Consider the following 23,866-nt stretch of genomic DNA (forward strand, 5'->3'; position numbering starts at 1 on the left):
TCCGACCGTCGGAATCGAGTGCCGTCTCTTTCAGGTATTTCACAACATCCTCTTCTTTGTTTTCATCTGTTTAGAATTTCATTTTAAGTCCTAGTTTGATTTTTTGAGGGCTTTGGGGTTTTAGGATCCGCCTTTCGGGGTACGCAGGTGCCCCATGGGCGACCTGCATACCCCGACATTTTCGTTCATGGGAAAATGGCAGGAGTACGCAGCCTGCCTTCAGAACAGCTGCATCCATACGCTCTGTTTCTGAATGCGGGGTGCGTACTCCACGCAAAGCAATTTCAAAACCCTAAAACTCAAAATCAAACCATCAAATTTTGATTTAATGAATTCTAATGAATGTTTTCTGGTGTGTAGATTGCCCACCATGCTTGATTGGCGCAAAAGAGAACATGAAGATGTCGATTTGGCCGCAATAGATCATCAACCCTCCATTGATGCTTTGAAGGCATGCGGTCTCTACAAATACTGGGCCATACCTGGCATGAGGGCCCAGGTGTGATTCTTAGAATGGTTGGTTGAAAGGTGGAACATCCAGGATCAATGCTTCTATATCGGAGGGCACCAGCTCGAGATAGATCCCTCTGACATATATTTTCTCACTGGTTTGCCTAATAGGGGCGAGCAACTAACTCTGTCCGGGACTAGGCCAGGTGGCCAATCCCTTGCTAGCCTCCGGCTAGAGTGGTGCAACAATCAGAACCAGGATAAAGGGATAGAAATCAAATACATATCCCTGCCTGAACTTATGGTAATTGCCTTTACAGTTACCAGACTCTTCGGCGCAGCCGCCTTGCACATTGCTACCGGGTCCCAAATGCGGATGGCGATAGATTGCTACCGAGGCACCATTTTCAATTGGTGTGACGCTCTGTTGGCCAATATGAAGGGCCAACTAACTAGGGCAAAGAACGGGCAATTAAAGACCTTTGGGTATGGGCCTTTAGTTGTGAGCTTTGCCCTAGAGAGGGTTCTGATGCTGATGCCACAGCATCTCACTGTTCCAGCTGGGCCTCCTTGGGAGCCAAAGTTGATGCGATGGGTTGCGGTGATGGCCTGGCATCCTGATGAGGGAGTGGGAGTTGTTCGATTTCCTGCGGGTTACTTTCACTGGTTAGAGGACCAGGTCTTTGCGATCCAGGATTTTCCTTATGCCGGAGTAGATTTTCGCGGTGATACGGACATGGTTCTTCCACAGGGAGAATAATGGGATGACAGAGGTACTTCATTTTTTACAAGTTTTTTAAATTATTTACTTTTTTGTTTGTTTTTATATCGTCTCAAAACTGACAGTGACAAATTTCAAAATGCAGATGTAGGTCCACAGCGTCCGGCCAATCTCCGGCCATTCGAGAGAAGAGTACCAGTTGCACCAGCACTGGCCCCACAGGATGCGGCCGCAGAGACCTTAGCTGAGCTGGAGCAGGACCTAGAGCGTCTCACGGCGGACATACCAGAGACGACTATAGACGATATTCCTATCCGACTTCAGCGCTATGTGGTCGCAGTCCCAGGACCTTTCAAGAGGTTCCTGTGTAGGGTAGCGCGGGCAGTGGTCTCGTATAGAGAGCACCACCAGTGATTGGCTAGTCACTTTTTGTAGACACATGTGACATTTTTGGTTTTTTGTACTTATCATTTTTGCCGATCATAAGGTGTTTTTCAACCTATGATCGAAGACGATGTATATTTTTGACACACTCCTATCTATATATATATCATTATTACCGGCTTATCTTGTTAAACATGTATGATGAAATGTTTTTAAATTTACATTTATGATTACCGCAAATGTCTGTCTAACATTCGAGAAGCAATTGCATCTGCTAATGTATTTAATGACCTTGGAATATGCTGATATTCAATGTAATCAAATTCACGTTCCAAGAGGCGCAGTCTAAAAAATAACCTTAATAACACTGGATTTCTAATGGCATATACTCTATTAAGCTGTAATACAACGAGTTCAGAATCTAACCTCACTATCAAACTCTGAATCCCAAATGAAATAGATTCAGATAATAACTCAATCACTGCACTGTATTCTGCAATGTTGTTTGTTGTTTGACCAAGGCTCACCCCATGCATAGAAACTAACTCGTCAGAGGGCGAATAGATAACCCAAGCTGTGGAAGAGATATTCCATGTACTACGAAAAGCACCATCAGCAAATCCAATATACATTTGGAGAGGCGTCGACATCTGCAATATCAAGAGTAAAACCAAGATAAGCTAGAATAACGACAAAAAACACACTTTCTAAGCTAAGCACACTGTCTAAACTAACAAACATACCAGCTAGAAAGAAAAACTAACCTAACTAAGTCTCCATACCCATCATTTAAGCATAATACCTCTTTAGGTAAAGTCCATTTCTGGGCTTACCCAAAGAGTCCCCATCAAAATCTACCAGCTCATAGGCCCCTTTTGCTAGCTTTCGCTTGACAATGTAGGGTCCATGCCACATGGGAACGAATTTTCCAGCACCTAATTTATCGTTAGCTTGATCATATAATAGCACTAGGTCTCCTTCCGAAAAATTACGAGGGGTCACGTTGCGATCATACTGAGCTTTCATCCTTTTTGCGTGAGTCTCGATTGCTAATGCAGCGTCACGTCGAGTCTCATCTAATTTAGCTAAGTATAATAGACGCTTCTCCTCTTCGGAAGTAGCTGGAAGAAATTCGACAGCCATTCGAAGTGATGGGATTTCGCATTCAATGGGCAACAGTGCTTCCAAACCATAAACTAGTTGGAAAGGAGTGAACCCTGTTGATGTTTTCACTGAGGTTCGGTATGCCCAAAGCGCTGAAAATAACATGTTGTGCCAATTCAACCGATGAATACCAATGATTCGTCAGATCATGATAACTAGAACTTTGTTGATGGACTCAACCAAACCGTTTGCTTGGGGATAATAAGGAGTAGAACTATCATGATGCAAACCAAGCTGGCTTGTAAGTTTTGTCATCATAATGTTTCGAAAATGGCACCCATGGTCAGTGATTATCGCTTGTGGGACACCAAACCTAGCAATAATATGATTGAATACGAAAATCGCAGTTGTCTTGCCGTCAGCCTCGAATGTAGGCATCGCCTCGGCCCACTTAGTAAAATAATCAACCGCAAGGATGATATACGCATGCCCCCCGGCCGAGTGAGGGTTACATGTAATAAAGTCGATACCCCATTTAGCAAAAGGACCAACGGCAATTATAGGGTGGAGAGGAGCAGGTGGTGCGTGCATCTTGCGATCAAACACTTGACAGTTGTGGCATTTTCGGACCGCAATGATACAATCTTTAAACATGGACAGCCAGAAGTAGCCAGCACGCAACACCTTATGAGCTGTGGCATACCCAGACATATGATCGCCACACACTCCAGAATGATAGTCATTCATAACCCTTTCTGCCTCTTGATGAGTTAAGCAACGACGAAAAACCAAGTCCGCCCCACAACAATAAAGAGTATCTCCAATAATTTTATACTGTTGGGACTGGAATCGAATTTTTCGGCGTTCCGACTTTGAAGCTTCGGGTCGAAAGGATTGGGTTTGGAGATAGAAAATTATATCCCCATACCAAGGATCTAAAGTGCTAATGAGAAACAGAGATTCGTCCGCAATGGGTTCCTCTACCACAGTTTCTGTGTCAGCACGCGGGAAGTCACACATCAATTCCGCAAAAACTAAAGATTTCTTAGACTTAGATTTTTCAAACTCCAAGTCGAACTATTGCAAGATAACAATCCATTTAGAGTACTTGCCCCCTAGCAATTGTTTAGTCAAAATATAGATCATAGGGTTGCAATCCGAAATGACTGTAGTTTTACGGAGAAGAATGTAATGACGAAAACGCTGGACAGCCTGAACAGCTGCCAGGGCCAATTTCTCCACATGCGAATATTTTAGGTCAGTGGGATTTAACGTCCTACTAAGATAATATATCACATGTTCCGTTTCGAATTCATCTTCTTGTACTAAGACCATTCCAATGGTGGAATGAGCGGCGGCGAGGTACAAAAAGTAATCCTGGTTGTAGTTGGGAGGATGCAGCAATGGTGCATGGGTCAACGCATGCTTTAGCGCATCGAAAGATTTCTGAGCTATCTCATCCCAAGAAAATTGAGCATTTTGTTTCAACAACCGGGTAAAACCCTTGGTAATCTCGGCGTAGTTAGGAATGAATCGGCATAAAAAGTTTGTTTTCCCTTGCAAACTTTGGAGTTGGTGCAAACTCGAAGGAGGAGGCAGTTTGATGATAGCTTCAACCTTCGAGGGATCGACGCGAATGCCGGCTTTTGAAACTACAAATCCCAGCAATTGTCCCACTTCTATGCAGAAGACACATTTGTGTGGGTTCAACCGTATACGATAATGCCTACACCTCATAAAAATTGCTCGTAAATGGACAAGGTGATCAGCTCGACGTAAGGAGTGAGCGGGAAAATCATCGAGATACGGTTGCACAATGTGCTTGATGTCATGAAATGCATAAGACATCGCCCTTTGGAAAGTGGCTCCGGCATTCTTAAGCCCAAAAGGTAATTTGCAATAAGCAAATGTCCCCCATGGACAAATGAAAGGCGTTTTTGGTTGATCGGCAGGTAGAATATTGATTTGGTTGTAATCGGAAAAACCGTCCATAAAGGAAAATATTTCACTGCCGGCACAATCATCAATTATTTGATCGATATAGGGCGTCGGATAGTTGTCCTTGGGACAAGCACGATTGATATCCCTATAGTCGATACATATTCTTATTTTTCCTTGATTTTTGTTAACCGGAACAATATTCGATACCCAATCCGTTAACGGGATTGGATAAATGAAACCTGCTTTCAATAGCTTCTCAAATTCTGCTTTAATTGCAGCTGCTTTCTGAGGGTGGATCTGACGCAGACGTTGCCGAACGGGTTTAGCTTCTGGGTAAGTCTTGATCTCATGAACAACAATGGAGGGATCAATTCCTGGCATTTCCTCATAGGACCAGGCAAACACGTCGCGGAATTCCTGAAATAGGGCCTTGTATGTTTGAATTTCGTCATCTGAACACGAGGCACCTATATGAATTTGTTCAACAATTCCAGGTTTCACTGAAATGTCAATGGGAATAGTGCGAGAAACGTTTCCCAAATTCAGCTCTGAATCAGGATGTTTCATTGGACTCTGAGCGTCTTTGACATATTCAGCTGTAAAGATTGATGAGAAATCATTTTCCAAACGATCATCCTCAGGTAAAAACGAAGATCTATGATGGAGATCTTCCCATGGTAAATCATCTACGCACAGGATTTCACAAAGTTGTTCGTCAGATGAGACAACTTTGGGAAACGTTATTAACTCCGAGGTTGATGCGAAAAGGGATTCCTCACGGACCACATTCATTTGGTCGATTTGGGTTGAACTTGGGTCGGAAAAAGACTGCACGGCCTCATAAGCAATTTCATATGGACTCAAAGGCATTGCATCACTGAGTGAGTCTATCTCAGTTTCAGATGGGACAATCCAAGGATCATCGTAAATAATAGTGTCTGAAGTAATCATATGAATGGATGCGAATGAAGGGTCTGCGTTGATAGGAGGAAAAGGAAAATTTCCCAGTAAACCGGAATCTTTAACTAATCCTATGCCAACATCCCTATAAGGGATAGTCGTTTTACCGACATGCTGGATACTCTCTGAAGAGGTTGGGTCGGATGAAAAATAAGCCAGTTGGTCTATTGTCACGATCTTGCCATTATGTCGAAACTTTATGACTCTGAAGACCGATGAAACGACCACTGTCATAGCGTAAGACCAACTTCGACCCAAAAGAAGGTTGTAGTCTAGAGGGGCATCAACCACCTCCACATCTAGACTAACGGTTTTTCCTTCAACCCCTATAGGCAAATCCTGTAAAATGCCAAACGGATGGAACCCACGGCCATCAAAGGCCTTAAGAATTGTCGGGGATTGGTTCAGCGAAGGAGAACCAAGCGATCTCCAACACTGAATCGACATAATACACATGGAAGATCCCTCATCAATTACAGTCCGATGAATAGGCCTGTTTTTGACTATCACTGGAATCTGGAAAGCCATCTGATGAGGGAGACGTGGTGTACTATTTTATAGATCAAAGATTATCAGGTTCGGGTCCTGAACATCAACAGCTCCTATAGCCAACAAAAGTAATTTTCGTTGTGCTGGGCATGATTGCAGCACTTCTAAAGCTGACATTGCTGAGGGTGAAACAGTTAAATCCTCAACAATGTTGTAATTCTGAGCTGCTCTCACATGTGGATTGAAAGCAGACCTTCGAAGTACACCCTTGGCGGGCGGTTTTATTACTAAGTCAGGGTTAGGTTTCTAGATCTGTAGTGGATCGGAACCGGGAGCTGAGGTTGATGGATTTGTATGAGAAGATTCTGCTTCTTTCGATCCATCAACAGGACTTTTACTACCGTAATCGTGAGATCGAGTCGCAATCCTTACATGAGACATCATCAATATGGGTTCTTCAGTGGCACTCGAGGAAGAACCTATCATCTTACTCTCCTGCTTTGGAAATGGACCTTTCAAAACAGCAGGAGTTGAGGAACCTTTGACAATTTTCACAACCTCGGCCCGATGGGGGCAATCTCTTGTAAAATGATCCTCTTCACAAATTAGACAAGGATATCGAGGTTTGCGCTTTTCGTCATTGGTTTCCGACTTTTCTGTTTTCTCCTTTGGAGTCTTGTTTGCTTTACCCTTCTTCTTTCCCTTCTTCTTCCCACCGTTTTTTGATTTAGCCGTAGATGACTCTACAGCGTGAATATCGGCGGAAATTTCAGGAGATGACTCTCCTGTCGGGGAATCTGGTAAGGTTATAATGGGCGAAGAATTCTTTGAAGATTTCTTCTTGCTTTTAGTATTTACCGAACCAATCATTCCATCAGCAGCATGAGATCCCGAAGGAGCAGCGGCGATTTGATTTGACTTTGGAAGATCTGGGATCTTTTCATGTAACGTACCTGACTGAGTGTAAACTAAGTCAAGGTACTGCGCTTGAGCAATTACTTGCTCTTCAGTAACTACTCTGGTCTTAACTACATCTTCAGTAATCTTCGGTAATAATGATTTAACAAACCATTCAGCTAAGATTTGGTCCGGAATAAAAACTTTCACTAATCGCCGTCGACGTCTCCATTCATGTATATGATCGGAAATATAAGTGGACGTTGACTGTTTTAATGAAGTTAATAGCTCCGTGCCGTTATCGTATCTGACCAGCAACTGAAAATGAGTTAGAAACGAGGTAGCTAACTGACTAAAATTGTAAAAAGAGGCCCGTGGTAACTCAATGTACCACTTGGCCGCGAGACCAATGAGCGTACGTTGGAAAAGACGTAAGCGGATCGAATCATCCGAGATGGAATTTGAAGCACACCAGAGGTGGTAAGTCATCACATGATTGGACGGATCCTCTCCAGACTTACCTTCGAACTTGGGTATATCACTGGGCAACTTATTTGGCATTGGCGGCCAGAACGGAAGATATTGTATTGGATCGTTCGTTAGGCGCGTCAAGTCTGGTAAATCCAAAGTTGCGATAAACGGTAATTGCCGATTAGGATCCCTAAAACTTTGGGTCACAAGACCAGTCCCAGGAGGAGGATATCCAGGATAACTTGGAACAGGAATCGTATTCGGGATATTATATCCTCCTAGAAAACCAGGATTAACCGGACCGTACTGGGGTTGCTGAGGTTGTTGATAAGTGTACCCAGGATACGGTTGATACTGGTAAACCGGTTGTTGGCAAACAGACCCGTATTGGTACTGTCCCTGGTACGGTTGATAAGTGAATTGTGGTTGACTAGTGACAACCGTACTTAAACCAGGTTGTCCTGCAGGCATCTGAACCGTAGTTTGAATCGTAGATCTAGACAATGGTAAAGATGTCTGAGGAGTAGTTGCAGAGACAGTAGAAACCGGAGCTGTCGATACTCCAGAAGCAAGTGTGGTGGAAGGAACAGATGTTGCGGTAGTTGCAGCAGCCGTTGTTTGAGATGGAGTACTAGGTGTGATTGGCGGCTGTGTAACTACCGAAGTTACAGAAGTTTGAACATTAGACTGGACTGGTTGCTGGGATGGACCAGCAACTAAAGGTTGTCCAGCTTGAGACGATAACTGTATACTTGGCTGCAATACCTGTTGAACTTGCGATGGATCCCACACTATGTTCATTCCGGGGTATTGACCCATGACAGGTTGAGGATATTGAGATCCATAACCGGATTGAGGATAGGATTGATAACTGAAAGGTACAGTTCTCGTACCTTGAACATATGATTGACCTTGAGGTGGTTGATAACCTTGACTCGAGTATGGACCTTGAGGTAAATACTGATACTGGGGTTGACCTTGACCTTGAGGTTGATACCCCTGAGGTAAATACTGATATTGAGGTTGACCCTGGGGTACATATTGAGGCTGGGGTTGACCTTGAGGAAGGTATTGTACTATGGGTACATACTGTCCTTGAGGTTGCCCCCCAGACACAATTTGTGTACCTTGAGGTTGCCCCCCAGGCGGTAATTGACCACCTTGAGTTTGAGAACTGGGAACTGAACCTGACATCATGTAAATTTCCCCTACACCCAATGGTTTATTACCATTGTTTCCAGCTAATAACCCATGTTCAATGGGTTGAGGAGATGCTCCTGCAAAGATACCAAAAAGTGACTGATACCCGGAGGGAACAGAAGAACCGCTGTACAAGAAAGATTTAGGAGATTGAGTGAATACGGACGACTGACCAGACATATTTACAGGAGTATAAATACCTCCGGGTGGAAAAGGAGTTCGAGGTGGAGAAAAACTTATCCCTGAGTTGTCTAAATAATTGGTTAAAGAAAGGTACCAAGTAGTACTTCTAGGAGGACTGTAAAAGATAGATTCACACTCCCTTAGATCGATAGTAGGTTGATCTTCAAGGATAGATATGCCTAATTCTTCCTCTGGAACAAGTTCTTCAATAGCTATCAAACCAGCAGGAAGATTTTCGGTGATGACTCTTTCTACTCTAGGTGAATCAGGTGCACTCGAAGTTGGAGTAACAGGTTCAGATACTTCAGGTTCTTCTCCTATATCACTAGTAGATGAAAAACTACCAGCAAGCTCGGAAACTACAACTACTTCAGGATTATAACCTGTTTCTAGACCTTGGTAATCTGGATGGACTACCAACGACGATTCGCCTTCTTCAGGTGAACCTACTTTACTGCCACTAGGAGTTACAAGGACCTTTAAACCTTCGTAATGACTCGGGACCTCTTCAGGAGGTTCGCCCCGCAATCTACGTGACTTCCTCAACAAATCGGCCACGGTAACAATCTCAGGAGACTTGCCCCGAAGTCTACGGGACTGTCTCAGTAATTCGGCCACAGTTAAAAACTTTTAACTACTGCACACGCAAACAAAGTAAAAACTCAAAGCAAACCACCTAAAGTCTCTAAAGAACCAAACAAATTTGAATCACACGCCTAAAGAATCTAGGGCGTCAAGCCATGCACAAACAGTAGCCTTTCGGACCGAAAACACTAGTTGGAGATGAAACCCAACATCGTTGAATTCAGTACAGAAGTGGTGGGCGGAACAGTTACCCCGGTGTTGTGGGGAAAAATGCCTATGGAGGACGATCCTATCCACCTAAGGTGTGACAGTGCCTTAGCAACAAACAGAGACAACTATTATGGATTCTTCCTTTATGAAATGTGAAAGAAGAGAGATAAATGGACTTACCGGTGTCTTCCATTTGTCCCTCGATCCGGTCTCTCTTCTCTTTGGGAGTTCACAGCTACTTGCCTTCTCACTCGCCCAACTTCAACAGGTTCATGCAAGATCACAAGAGAACAGCTACTTGCCTTCTTGCTTGTCCAGCTCCACCAAGTTCCTGCAAGATCACAAGAGAACAACTACTTGCGACAAGAGAAGAACACTACACAAAGACAGATATTCACATTCATAACTAGTTTAGGATTAGAAATAAACCAAATACACTAATGCAATCATACATCAAGAATACATCAGCATATAGGAGAAACCAAGATAGCTTTATTGATGAATAACAAGGTTCAGGAAGAGATACAACCCAGAGGGCTCCAATCCAGCATCTCCTTCCCAGCAAATGGAATTCCTATCTTCACCCCCTTCAAAGCATTAAGCACCCAATGATTCCAATCTCAAACCAACAGCAATTCTTTGCAATAACAAAATTCCAGCCTCTAGATCTCATGGAGGAGAGATCCATATATAGATGTTTGGAGAGAGGATGAGTCAGCTTGAGATCTGACTAGTGTCCTCTCCCTCTGTCAGTTCTTGATTCCACTTGGAGGTTCTTGCTTCCACTTGGAGATTTGGAACCTCTTACTCATCACCAGTCGAATTCCCTGGGGCAAGTGTCATTTTGGAAGCTTCCTGGGTTTTGACACCTTGAGAAATGAGCTTGCCACATGTCCACTCTCGTTCAGTGCAGGTAGCCAGTGTTCCATTTGACATTCAACGCAGGTAGCCAGTGTTGGCTTTGACATTAAGCGCAAACAGCTAGTGTAGCCACTGAAATGATCCTGATTTGACTTGTTTTGAGTAGTTTTTGGTGGAGAACTTCTGTGAATTGCTGTGGTTTGTTAGCCTTGTTCCTCTAGGGGTAGGAACAACATGTTTAGGGACTTTGGATCCCTTAGATTATGGACATTTCATGCTCAATGCTGTAAGGCACAAAAATGTCTATAACAGTTGCCCCCTAAAGTATGAGGTTGTTTATCGGGTGAAATGCTTTATCTGGGGGATCCAAAGTTCATCCAATGCCGGGAGGAGACCTGTAATAAGATACAATACAATACATTATTTTTCATACTGCTTTCATGATCTAGCTGAGGCGGGCATTCCCATGCTCAGCTTTATAAATTCATTTTTCTGTACATAGAACAGACAATCGTCTGATGGTAGAGTGATAATTTTTTATGAAATTATCATCCTTTGAGTAGGATGATTATCTGCTGCAATGATGTACATGTCAATGTATTTATCTTTCCTGAATATATATCGCAGCCCGGATGGATGAAACTAGATCCGGGGTCTTCAAACTCGTTCGATCTTCACTCTAAGTACAAGTCGATCCATGTGAGAAATGTTCTGAAGTCGAACATGGAAAGACATCGCTTGATTACCGGTCAATGATGTAAACCGTTAACAAGCGCGAGAGGAATCACCGATAATGATAATGAGCCTCAAGGTACTGCAGTACAATTCATGTGGTGTGAATAAAGGACTTGGCGTCGAACACCACGCAAAATCTTTCGGTCGAAGGTCATTGATGTATACCTATCGCCGGAAGTGAGAAACTTGCCATTGAGGCATGCAAGCTTCAAAGTACTGAAGGGGTTGTTCCTAGATCAACTTCTTGGATAATGAGCTGATGTCGACAAGAAGCGATCCGTCAAAGGAGGGCCTTAATGAATCCCACATCAGTGACACGGAACGGAGCTAATGATTTTGATGGAGGTGAAAACGATCTGTGACATATGATTCAGGGTGGCGATCATGAAAGGATGAAGGACAATGTATGGCAGTGGATGGGACACGGTTGACTTTTCTGAACGATTTCTCTTGAACATATGGCGACACTGGTGCGATGGATTGGTAGCATTACCCCAAATATGGATTGTATGGCGAGACCATGGATGTGACTGGTGAATGAAAAAACCCAACCCGATTGTAGTACGGAGGAAAAGTGTCATGTTCAAGAGCGACTTGCTACCATCAAAGTTTTCTTTAGTTTCTCCCAATTTTTCCCCAGTCATTGCTGACCAGTACCTCTTTATTTTTGTCAGGCTTGAGGAGGATAACATATGCTTGTTCTATAACCTGCCCTTCAGGCAAGCCCATCGCTATGTTTTAACGAGCCTAGCGATAGTGAAACTCGTTCTCGTCTAAAGACAAGTTTGTCGCTATTTAATGATTTTAACGAGTCTAACGACAAGGATAACTCGGTCCTTTTCATTTTTAGAGAGTCTGAAAAGGTACATAAAGTTAACTCCAAAAGTCCTTTTTCATCATCTAATCCCCTAAGTCCGAAAAAGTATAAAACAATACAGAAGGGATGAGTTTTCGATAGTTTTAACGAGCCGAATAAAACAAGCGCTCGATCTTTTTGTGCAATAATCCCTCAGGTCCAAAAAGATTAAAATCTAGAGGAGGGATAGCACTTCCTGTCCCTTTAACGAGCTGGAAGGCCAAGGACTCGGCAATCTTTTCATATTTTACGAGTCAGATGAAAAGAGCTTAAAGAAGACTCGTCTTTTGAGGTACGAGTGATAAACAGGGTTAGCAGCTGATTCCAGGTATAGGTTGGAATTTTCCAATCACGGCAGTGTCACAAGGATGGCTAGGTGAAATCACTCTTCGCAGCTGTTCCTCAAAATGGGTAAACAAACATATGGAGGTGAACGATCGGCCAAATGAAAAGTGGAGGTGACGGTGCAAGCACGACCAAGGCTTTAATGGCTGATGATATTACATTCACAGTGGTTATTTACCGGGATAGTTCATTTTTTAACGAGCTTAAACGCGGGTGGAAACATTTGCTCGATCTTATGTTTATTTTTTAACGAGCATGAACTATGTGCTAAAACTGCTCGGATCTTGCATTTATTTTTAACGAGCATGAACTGTGTGCTAAAACTGCTCGAATACCCAGTCTTATGATAAGAATGTCTCATGTAAGATTCCATTTTTTATGGAGCTTGCGCCTTACCAAAGCTATGCCCCGCATCCTTTCTTTATGCAAGTTAGGAAACGGCTAACCCCAAAAACAGATAAATAACCGCTCTTTGCTTGCACTCCAAAAGGTTTGCATGCCCCTAGGTATAAAGTACGATTTCAAGGTTACCTCTACTTCTTTTCCTTCAAAACAATTGTTTTAAAGAGAGAGGCTTACCTCTTTCAGGTTACCCAAATATTGTCTCGTTAATCTTTCAAACAAAACATTTCCTCGGTAATGTCTACCGAGATAGACAAAGGTGAATGACCTTAGTGCCAAACACGTAACTTTGACAAAAGAATCTTATTCTAGAATAACCCCTCTCCAGCAAGGGCGGGGTACAGACTAGTCATATTTTCCCGCGGAAACCTACTCTATACCCAAAGTTTTCCTGCCGAAGCAGGCCAGGACGCATGCCCACTGGGTTCCAGTCATATCCTCCCGGATTACTCGCGCTCATCAGGAGGATGGACCGTGGGTTGAGACATTTCTTGCGTGAAGAGACCATTTAGGGATGGTATATGACTATTTTCGATGCGTGATCTGGGAAATGAAAGCTGGTCTACGAGCTTGACCACTCTTCCTTCGTGCGGAAAACACATTACTCTAAAGAGTGAGGAGACGATGGCTCCCATGCAATATATATAGTCTCGTCCAAGGAGTAGGTTATAATCCAAGGTTCCTTGAACGACCATCACGTTCATTTGAACGGTCTTCCCTTTCAATGTAATAGGTACATTGGGGAGGATCCCTAAAGGTCGACTGGTTCCTTTATCAAAGCCTGATAGATTTCTCATTTCAGGAAAAAGCGCTGGCGAACCAAGCGCTTTCCAAGCAATAGAGGAAAGGATACTCACAGATGCCCCCTCATCAATGATAGTGCCAGCCATTACCATTCTGTATATTTTAACGATAATTCTGAATGGTATACTTGCTGGCAACCGGGGTCTGCCTAGTTGGTTGCAGTCGAACGAGACAACTAGGTTGCTTGGTGGCGGGACTGAATAGACGGCCGGATATGACTCTGACGATGTTCCTTCCTGTGATAAAGGAATGGGCAAATTGCCCCCTTGTTCGTCGAAGTCTGTGTTGATGAAGAGAATTTGGACGGTGTCGTCATTATTCTCCTCTGTGATGGTATCATTCGAAGATAGAGCCTCTTAAGGCAAAACCGGGTCAACTGCCGTCTCAACCTTTTGACTTTCGTCAGGCATGGATCTAGACGGTTCATCTTCAATGATAGGTGCTTCGGCTGACCATCTAGGCGGGCCAGCCGGGTTCTCAACTAGTGAAGGACTTGGCAGGAGTTTTTGATATCCAGGAGGAGGTTGCGCTCGTAAAATCGGGCGATCTTCCAAAACTCTTTTAGCCTCGTCTAAGAAGGGACAACGGTGGATGGCGTGGTCGCCTTCACACAGTTTGCAGGGAAATCTAGCTTTCCCTCTCTGTCCTGTGGCTTCACTTTCACTAGTTGACGGTGAGCAGTCAACATGGCTATCAGAGGTTGATGCTACTGAATTGTGCAAACGGGGAGACCAGTCCCTTAGTATCCGAGGGATGCAAGGACAATCTCTGTGGAAGTGGTCTCCCTTGCATATGACACATGGCGATTTAGGCCTTGTCAGTCCTGTGTGTGGATTTTTGTCAGACGACACTTGTTTGCCCCCAGTCGCTTTTGGCTCCTTCTTCTTCTTCTCTTTCTTCTTCTTTTCCTTCTTCTCCTTAGGAACTTGGTTTTTTGTTTTACCAGTTCCGTCAAGCAAAGAGGAAGGAGGAGAGGAAGAGTTATATGAAGTAGAAAGCTGGTTGGAAACTCTGGTCTGGTCTAACTGTTGACTCAACTATTCAGGAATGGTGGTGTTCTGAACGACATTGGTTGAAAAGAGCCAGACTGGCAGGCCAATTGTCAGTCCTGGAAGCGACAATGTGGCCATATGAGGCGCACCAACATCTCCCCAAGAGGAGAAGGGACTAGGATTTCCACCAAGGGGAATTCCTTGGTTGGTGTGCTCCATTTTTTCAACCTAAAGATCAACGCAGGAATAAAGGGTGATTGTTCCGTTTAAAATAAATTTTAACGACGCTTTAGACACAACTCGCTTTTTCAGTTTTAAAGAGTCGAGAAAAAGCTAAAGATGACTCTAGTCTCCTTCGATGTTTTAACGAGCCCGAAGTGACAAATGCTCGGATGGACTTTTTCCGTTATAGAGTCTGAAAAAGGCCAAAAGGAACTGCTCTGGAGTTCTAGGCAGAGGGTGTGCCAAACTTTTCACAAAACCGCAGAATACTTTTTAGGGTACGGGCGGTCGATCTTCCTGAATGCTGTGTTCAGTGCATTGCGATCAGTAGGGCGGCCGACACGGCTTCCTAAGGATAAAGGTTTTATGCCTATAGGGGTCTCCCAATATATACGCGACGGTACGTGGGAGCACAATCCGTACTGGCGCTATCGTCCCTCAGGAGGAATCACCCACCATCCACGAGATCGACAGTCACCAGGCTTTACGACGCTGGAACACGTCTCTAGCCTAGACCTCTATGTTGTGCATTATGTTGCAAAGCGTTGTTAAGTTCATTCAATTTATTTTAGGTTGATCTTTTTAGAAGTTTGCCTTTCAAGGTTCACCACGAGATGTATGATACAATTCCTAAATGCAGTCTAAAGATGATAAGCAAGCTTTATATCTTTTCAACTTTGAAAATCCTAGCTACTAAGGGAAAAGAAAGACACCATCTTTTCTCAAAGAGCAATGAGCACACTCTAATGCACTTTTCCTAAATCCAACATGCAAACTATCAAGATGCAAATGCACAATGCAGGTGTTTGTTTTCCGCTTTCTTAGTATTGATGCCTACAAAGAAAGCTTTTTGTACAACTTTGAATTTTCTTTTAAATGACAAATACAAACAAGTTTACTTTTTCGAAATCAGAGAGGGTAGAAGAGATTACAACACTTAACGATTTTCTAAATGAATACTTGTTTTGACATTTAAAAAAAACAAACTCAAACCAATAAGCAAGAGTAAATGTATAATCAATCTGCAAACAGCCAATGAACTCTCTTCTAAGATCACAATCAACAGATCTGAATCAAGGGCTACAGGATGATTATTTCACTCATGCAAAGGAAGACTGCAAATGATGCCACAAACACATAAAAACACTCACAGTCTTTTTGTACAAAAGGAGGCGGAATCTAAGCAGAGAAAAGGAGTTATCAGACTGGTACCTATGCTAGTTACAGGCTGCAAAAATCAAAGATCAAAACAAGGCAAAACCGAGCAGAGAACCCCAGCTGCACAAGGGAAAACTGGTTCAGCGAAACCTCAACACAGGGGTTTTGACATTCAACGCATGTAGCCTTCACGGGACCTGCGTTGAAATGTAGAATCCCTTCACTGGGTCTGCGCTGAAGGAGAAACTCTCGTTTCCCACAGGTTTTGGGTCACAGATTGCTATTTAATTCACTATTTTAGGCCAAATAAAAGCAACAAGCAAGGTATAATCAAAGGGATGCTTTGAGGGGTACTAAGATCTATCACAAGGATCATCAAATCATTTGTGAGTCCATTGTTCAGATCATAGACAAGTCCAGTGATTGGATCAAGGCAACAACTGTCTACTTTGCATCCGGGAATAGCAGATGTAGTTTGATTGTTGCTGTCAAGTCTATGAAGCAAACAATGATAGAAACACAAATAAAATGACTAAACAGATCTCCCCAGTGGAGTCGCCAATTTGTTGTGGGGAAAAATGCTTATGCAGGACGATCCTATCCACCTAAGGTGTGACAGTGCCTTAGCAACAAACAGAGACAGCTATTCTGGATTCTTCCTTTATGAAATGTGAAAGAAGAGAGATAAATGGACTTACCGGTGTCTTCCGTTTGTCCCTCGATCCGGTCTCTCTTCTCTTTGGGAGTTCACAGCTACTTGCCTTCTCACTCGCCCAGCTTCAACAGGTTCATGCAAGATCACAAGAGAACAACTACTTGCCTTCTTGCTTGTCCAGCTCCACCAGGTTCCTGCAAGATCACAAGAGAACAGCTACTTGCGACAAGAGAAGAACACTACACAAAGACAGATATTCACATTCATAACTAGTTTAGGATTAGAAATAAACCAAATACACTAATGCAATCATACATCAAGAATACATCAGCATATAGGAGAAACCAAGATAGCTTTATTGATGAATAACAAGGTTCAGGAAGAGATACAACCCAGAGGGCTCCAATCCAACATCTCCTTCCCAGCAAATGGAATTCCTATCTTCACCCCCTTCAAAGCATTAAGCACCCAATGATTCCAATCTCAAACCAACAACAATTCTTTGCAATAACAAAATTTCAGCCTCTAGATCTCATGGAGGAGAGATCCATATATAGATGTTTGGAGAGAGGATGAGTCAGCTTGAGATCTGACTAGTGTCCTCTCCCTCTGTCAGTTCTTGATTCCACTTGGAGGTTCTTGCTTCCACTTGGAGATTTGGAACCTCTTACTCATCACCAGTCGAATTCCCTGGGGCAAGTGTCATTTTGGAAGCTTCCTGGGTTTTGACACCTTGAGAAATGAGCTTGCCACATGTCCACTCTTGTTCAGCGTAGGTAGCCAGTGTTCCATTTGACATTCAACGTAGGTAGCCAGTGTTGGCTTTGACATTCAGCGCAAACAGCTAGTGTAGCCACTGAAATGATCCTGATTTGACTTGTTTTGAGCAGTTTTTGGTGGAGAACTTCTGTGAATTGCTGTGGTTTGCTAGCCTTGTTCCTCTAGGGGTAGGAACAACATGTTTAGGGACTTTGGATCCCTTAGATTATGGACATTTCATGCTCAATGCTGTAAGGAAAAAAAATGTCTATAACACCCGGCAACCTGCTTAATGAATAGACCGGCACAAGTTCCTCCACTTTAACCATCTCGAGTGAAGTGAACCCCCTGGAAAATCCAAGTGAGTCTAGCCGACGTCTGCTCCAGGTACAGTGGGATCTTCCCTCCACCGTCACCTCGGTAGAATCCTAAAGATAATGGTCACTAAGGTTACCAACAACAACAAATGCACCTCGGGGAACAGTCTACACTCCGACAGCACGCAAGGGCAGAGTATCAAGCTCAATCCCCTTGCCGGCTCCTTGACAATAATCCAAGGTTTACCGATAAGTGACCCCTGGCTCCTCGACAATGGTTAATCCGAGGTTTACCATTTGTAATACGTGCGTGTCTGGCGTCATTCCCAACGAGGGAGGATTGATCCCCTCACTGGTTCGGACACGAGCTCATGCTTCTCCTTTAAGAGGATCTTTCCCAGAGTACAAATGAAACAATTGGATTTATCCTACCACAAGATGAGCTACTTGTTTGGTTTTGCTGTCTTGGAGAGTTAATTACTCTCCTACTCTAAGACACTAGCCTGATCTATATTGGTGTTTCAGGGCCCCAGTAAATAAAAGTTACTAAGTTGATTTTACTTTAAGCGTTAATTTTATGGTTTTTCTTTAAGACAAAAGGTAATGGAGATGAAACTGATGGTGTGTAGACTCGACCAAAATCCACTAAAAAGATGCACTTAGGATGATTTACACTAATTTTTCTTTTTCAATGAATTCCCTAGCTAAGAGAGTTGGAGAATGCAAATTCGAAATAAAGACAACTTTCTTGGCAATGAAAAACAAAGAAACAAACTCTTTATCTTTTCAAAACACATGACCACTAATCACTTCATGAAAATTCCTTTTTCTTTCAAAGACACAAATGCTACCAAAGAAAACTTTCCTTCAAAAGATATTTTTTTGTATTTTTCCCTAATTAATAAAGCATGTAAAACTTACTTTAACAAAAATCAAAGTTAAAAAAGCTATGGCAATCAAATCAACTCAATTTCACTCAAAAGCAAATCTAAGAGAAATAAATATAAAAGTAAATCTAACGAGTCAAAAGCTTACTAAAGATGATTCCTGGATGTTTTACTCAGTCAAAATGTAACTAAGGACTAGTTAATGCAGAACCAAAAACTAGTCAAAAACAAAAATCAAAATCTTTTTGTTCTTTTCTCAAGAATAAAATTCAAAGTTCAAACAACAAACTTTTTCGAGATTCGCAAAGAGAAGACACAAAGGTAGGTCTCTCACAAGGGTGACTTCTATGACAGGCCCGACTCCTAAGAGGACTGAACAAAACCAAGGAGATCCAAAGTTTGACAACCTCTAACGCCAAAGTCACTACAGGACCAGTTAAAAATCAAACCCTAAGGCAAAATCCCTATGAATTTCACTAAAACCCTCGACACTGACGAAACAAGCTTAGGTGAAGATTTATGGCAGAAAACTAGTGGATCTAGGCAGAAAAACAAATTAAAAACAAAATGTAAAAGGAAAAAAAGAAGGAAAATGAAATTTTCTTAGTTTTGACAGGGGTACGTAGGCGACCTGTTTGCATAGGTGTGGGTACGCTCTGTGCACAAAGCGACAGTGCGTACAGGTACGCACTGTGCTCCACTCAAAGGCTGCGTACTTCTAGAAAAACAACGAAAAACTAAATCTAATTTAACCCTAAGCTAGCCCACCCAAACACACAGTCAGACAGCCAAAAACCAGAAAACAAATAACTTTTCTCAGACCAAAAGTTCATACAAAGGAAAAAACATTCACATTAATGGATTCCACAGTGGAGTCGCCATTTTGTCATGTGGAAAGAGTCGTTAGTGCGGACACAACCGACCTCCCTAGAAGCAAAAGCTTTCTAGTGACAAACAAGACAAATAAAGCTACCTTTCTCTAAACATGCATTGCAAATACAAGTAATCAGGAGATCTTTAACATACCTTTAGTCCAACGCTTTGTAGTAGTCCAGCCTCGTCGATCCGGATGAGCTCCTCCTTCTCTTCGAAACCTGCATTCACTAACAAGCGAAAAGATTAAATAGCACCTGATAAACTCATAAAACAATACATATCCATCATACAGACCAAGGAGTATATGAAACAAACCATGAATAACAATCTGTTGAGAAAAATAAGTTCATTTGCATTAAAAGGTAACAAAAGGAACCATTACAACCTGAGCCTTGGTGTTCTGCAAGTCCCTCCTAGGGTCCAGCAAGAGTTTTCCTTTACTTTTATCAGCTCAGCCACTCTCAAATAAGGCTAGGAAAGGATGGGAATCTCTCCCCTCAAGCTTTACAAGGGAGTCCTAATTCCAGCAGCATCTACCCTTAGGAATGTTCAGCTTTCAACCTCCCTCCCTTTGGCCCAATGCCTGTATTTATAGTGCTCTAGAGGAAGTTATTCAGGTCCACCATCAATGGGATAAGCCCCTCTTTGGATGGGATAGCTCCCCTCTTGATGGGATAAGTTCCTCTTTCGTAGGGATACATGAACCATCTGGAGGCGCTTCATACACGTCAAACAAGCTTCTAGAAGGCTCTAGAAATGACCAAAAGTAACTTTTTTGGAGTGAAACTTGCGCCTTTTGACCTTTACAGCAGTACACACCCATTGCTTTACATACAGAGCGTACAAGTACGCAGGTATTGTGAACTTGCAGTGCGTACACGCAGGTAAGGCTAAGAGAAACTGCGTACCCAGAGATATATAGATTTTTAATGACTTTCTCTCTTTCTTGGAGTTTGACATGGAGAGCAGAGGTATGAGGCTTGCCAAGGAGGATAGTATGACAGTTGATGGAGCCATACTAACTACAAATAGTCATGGTGACAAATTTTAGTGTAACAGGATCCATCAATGACAATAATCAAACATCAAATACATCTGCATCAACCAATCTCCTTTGCTTCAATCAAAATTGAATCAAACAATTACTTCTGTGAATGTTGTAACCAGAATACATTGACAGTAACCAAAAACCAATCCAGAACACTGCAGCAATAAACATAAGTAGCTAAAACATATTTCATGAGACATACGCTACTTCAATATGTATAACCTACATACATACACTTCTGTATTAAGACCAACCAACGTATATGCTGCTTTGACTTACTGAACCAACATGTATATGCGCCTATGTTGTGCTGAACCTGCATACAGATCTATAAAAAATAATTGACCCTTTTCACTTATTTAGACATGAGTTATACCCAGATTATTAGATTTATAGATCAAGTCATGCGCCAAATATAACAGATCAAAATCACACAAAGATACTACTATTCAAGCCTTAAAATCTTGACCCAACAATAGAACTTATCCTTCTTCTAGTGCTCAGGTTCCTCCTTCGTTCAGATCCAGCTATGCACCATATCTTAATTCTAGATCTTTCTCTTCATAAGATATTCAATACTTGAGTGAATGCCTTTGCCTAATGATCTTATTTCCTTTTATATTCTTAGGCCTTACTCAATACCATGGTCCAAAACCATAAAGAATCAATACCATGGACCCAATACCTAGGTTCAACACTTCAGCTGAGATACCATGGTCCAAAACCATAGGTCCAAATACCAAGGACTGTTATAGCTCCAAATCTCACTCTTATGGTTTGTGATGTTGCACTCATGGCCTAGGGCAACCCCTCCTTCCAGACCTGGTCCTAAAATTAAAAAAACAGTGTTTTATCCCTTATACGCGACATTGCCCTGAGTTAAACGCGTGTACACGCGGGTCTGTGTATACCCAACCCGTGTGTATGTATTAAAACACTTAAAAACATAAATAATTCCTTATTTTCGGGCGGAGATCGCGGGTTTTACCTGCTGATCACCTGTTAGTACCCGTGGCCCAACTGTTCCCAACCAACTCCTAACTAAAAAACTACTTTGGAGATGGTATAAAAGGACATCAAAGGGAAGGCCTAAGGGAGAGAGAAAAGGAGAGCAAGATTATTATGCTGAGATTTTCCCCTTAGACCAGGTCTGAAGTCCTTGGTGCTTTTTGCACTTCCCCCATTTTGCATAGGAAACCCTTGTTTCCATGTGTATTGGTGATCATTCATCTTTTATATCACCATTGAGTAAGACTTGGAAGGAGCTCTTGTTGGAGGCTTGAAGCTGGAATGAATCCGGGAGGAAGCTTTGCTTGGAGCCTGCTGAAGGTGTTTCAGGTGAAATCTTTCCGTTATATGTACTTTACTTGCCTTTATATAAAGAAACACATCTTGGTTCCCGAAACAATCTTTCTTTGTGCTTATGAGATTCTTGTCTTGAATTCTTATGCAAGTAGTTACTTAAAGATTTTTATAGCTAACTTTATAGCATGAAGATGGTTTGTGTATAAGTATTTGTCCATGTACTACTATGTTCTTTGATTTGTTTGTTTTACAGGTCAAAGGAGAAGAAGGGAACTCCAAGAAGGGTTTGGACCCTAAAGGCCTTCTCGAACGTAGGACCTTAGGTACGTACCCTAAACATTAGAATTTGCTTACAGTAAAGATAATGGCTGTGTGTGTGTTTCTTTGAATAAGCAATTTTTAGTCTGGTAGAGTCTCAACCCAAAGGACCCTAGGGGTACTTTCCCCTCAACGAGAATTGGTGACTCCGCTGGGGAACAACACTCTTGTTGTTCCTAGTTTGGGTAGTCTTCAAGCTAATCAAGGCTCAGCCCCTCTGTTTGCTGGCTCTGACTGTCTCATCTGTTCTTGAACTCTAAGCTTTTCCAGTTTTTTCAGTCTGTATTTTTTATTTTTCTTGAAAATCTTCAGATACGCTGTTTTGCTGGATTACAGAAGCATATATATGCAAGTTTAACTAAGTGAACCCGCGTATACGCAGGTTTCCTCAGTTACAGTCGTGTGTACACGCACTCTACACATCACTGCAGGTGCGTATATTATATAATTTTCAAGATTTATAAATTTTCTTTTTGCTGAATGTTTGTCTGGTGGTTTGGGTCAGTTTGAAGCAGTCATTTTCCAGTAACAGTCCTTTGTTTAACAGGGGGCATCTTGTTCTGAACTCTCTTTAGTTATAAGGAGTATTAGTCTTGTTTTCGTTGATTGCAAGCGTCATTGTTTTTTTGACACACAAGATTTCTTGTTAAGAATCTTGACTACTCTGTTTTGGCAGAGTAGGAAGATTGGATTCAATCTTTGTGTTCATTTTGCTTTGGTGACCCTTTTTGTTTGCTTGACGAAATCATTTTTGTGACCATTTGCTCCTTCGTTTCGGGAAAGTTGTTTGTTATCACTTTCTTGAAACTTGTCTTTTGATCTTTTTGACTTTCATTGCTGCTTTTGATTGTCAAGAGTGATTTCAAACACATTTATTTTTGTTGGGTTTTCAACATTTGAAAGGTGTCAATTCGCAAAAGTGTTTGGTTGCCTATTCTTCAATCATTAGTGTCAGTATTTTTGAGAGCATTCTTTGAAAAAGACTTCTTTGCTTGTTGTTTGAAAGAAAATCTTTTGAAAGTTTTAAGTTTCGCTTTCTTAAACTTGCTTTTCATTTGATTTCCCTTTTTGCGAAGTGAAAGTGCTTTATGTTTATCTTAGAACTTGTTTTTATTGTTTGGACGAAATGATTGGTAGCACATCATATTCTATCTAAGCATTTTAGTGGCAAGACAAATTTGATAAGTGAGCAACTTTCCTTCTTTGTTTGCAGAGTAGTCTTAAAATCTTGCATTCACATATAGTTGTTGCATTAGGATAGATTTGCATCCCTTTTTATGCATACATAGCTTTGTTAGCTTTTGTGAGTGTGGAGTTTGAAAAGAAAGCAAAAAACTTTGTTTTATTAGAAGTACCTCTGAACCTCATAGAAATTGCTCTTCATCGAAAACAAAAAGTGCATGTGCATATAGCTAAGTTTTATTAATTTCTTTTGTGTCCATAAAACACCACTAGTTTCACTTCCGTTACCTTGTGACTTAAAGAACAACCTAATAAAATCAAGCGCTAATTAAAATCCACTAGAACTTTTTGTTTTAGTCAGTTACACCAACAAGATTAGGATTTTAGGGCCTTGGATTAGGCGAGTGTAGAGTTAACTCTCCAAGGCCATATAAACGTCAAACATAGGAGTCTGAATAACGAGAGAAAATCCAATAGCGTTAGGAAGACCAGGAAAGCTCCGGATCTGGGAGTTAAGCACGAGGGTCTGTGAAGACAGGAAAGAGAGAT

Source organism: Pinus tabuliformis, chromosome X (assembly GCF_031772625.1).
Source record: "Pinus tabuliformis cultivar Carrire ecotype Pingquan chromosome X, CPIR1, whole genome shotgun sequence".
Taxonomy (NCBI): Eukaryota; Viridiplantae; Streptophyta; class Pinopsida; order Pinales; family Pinaceae; genus Pinus; species Pinus tabuliformis.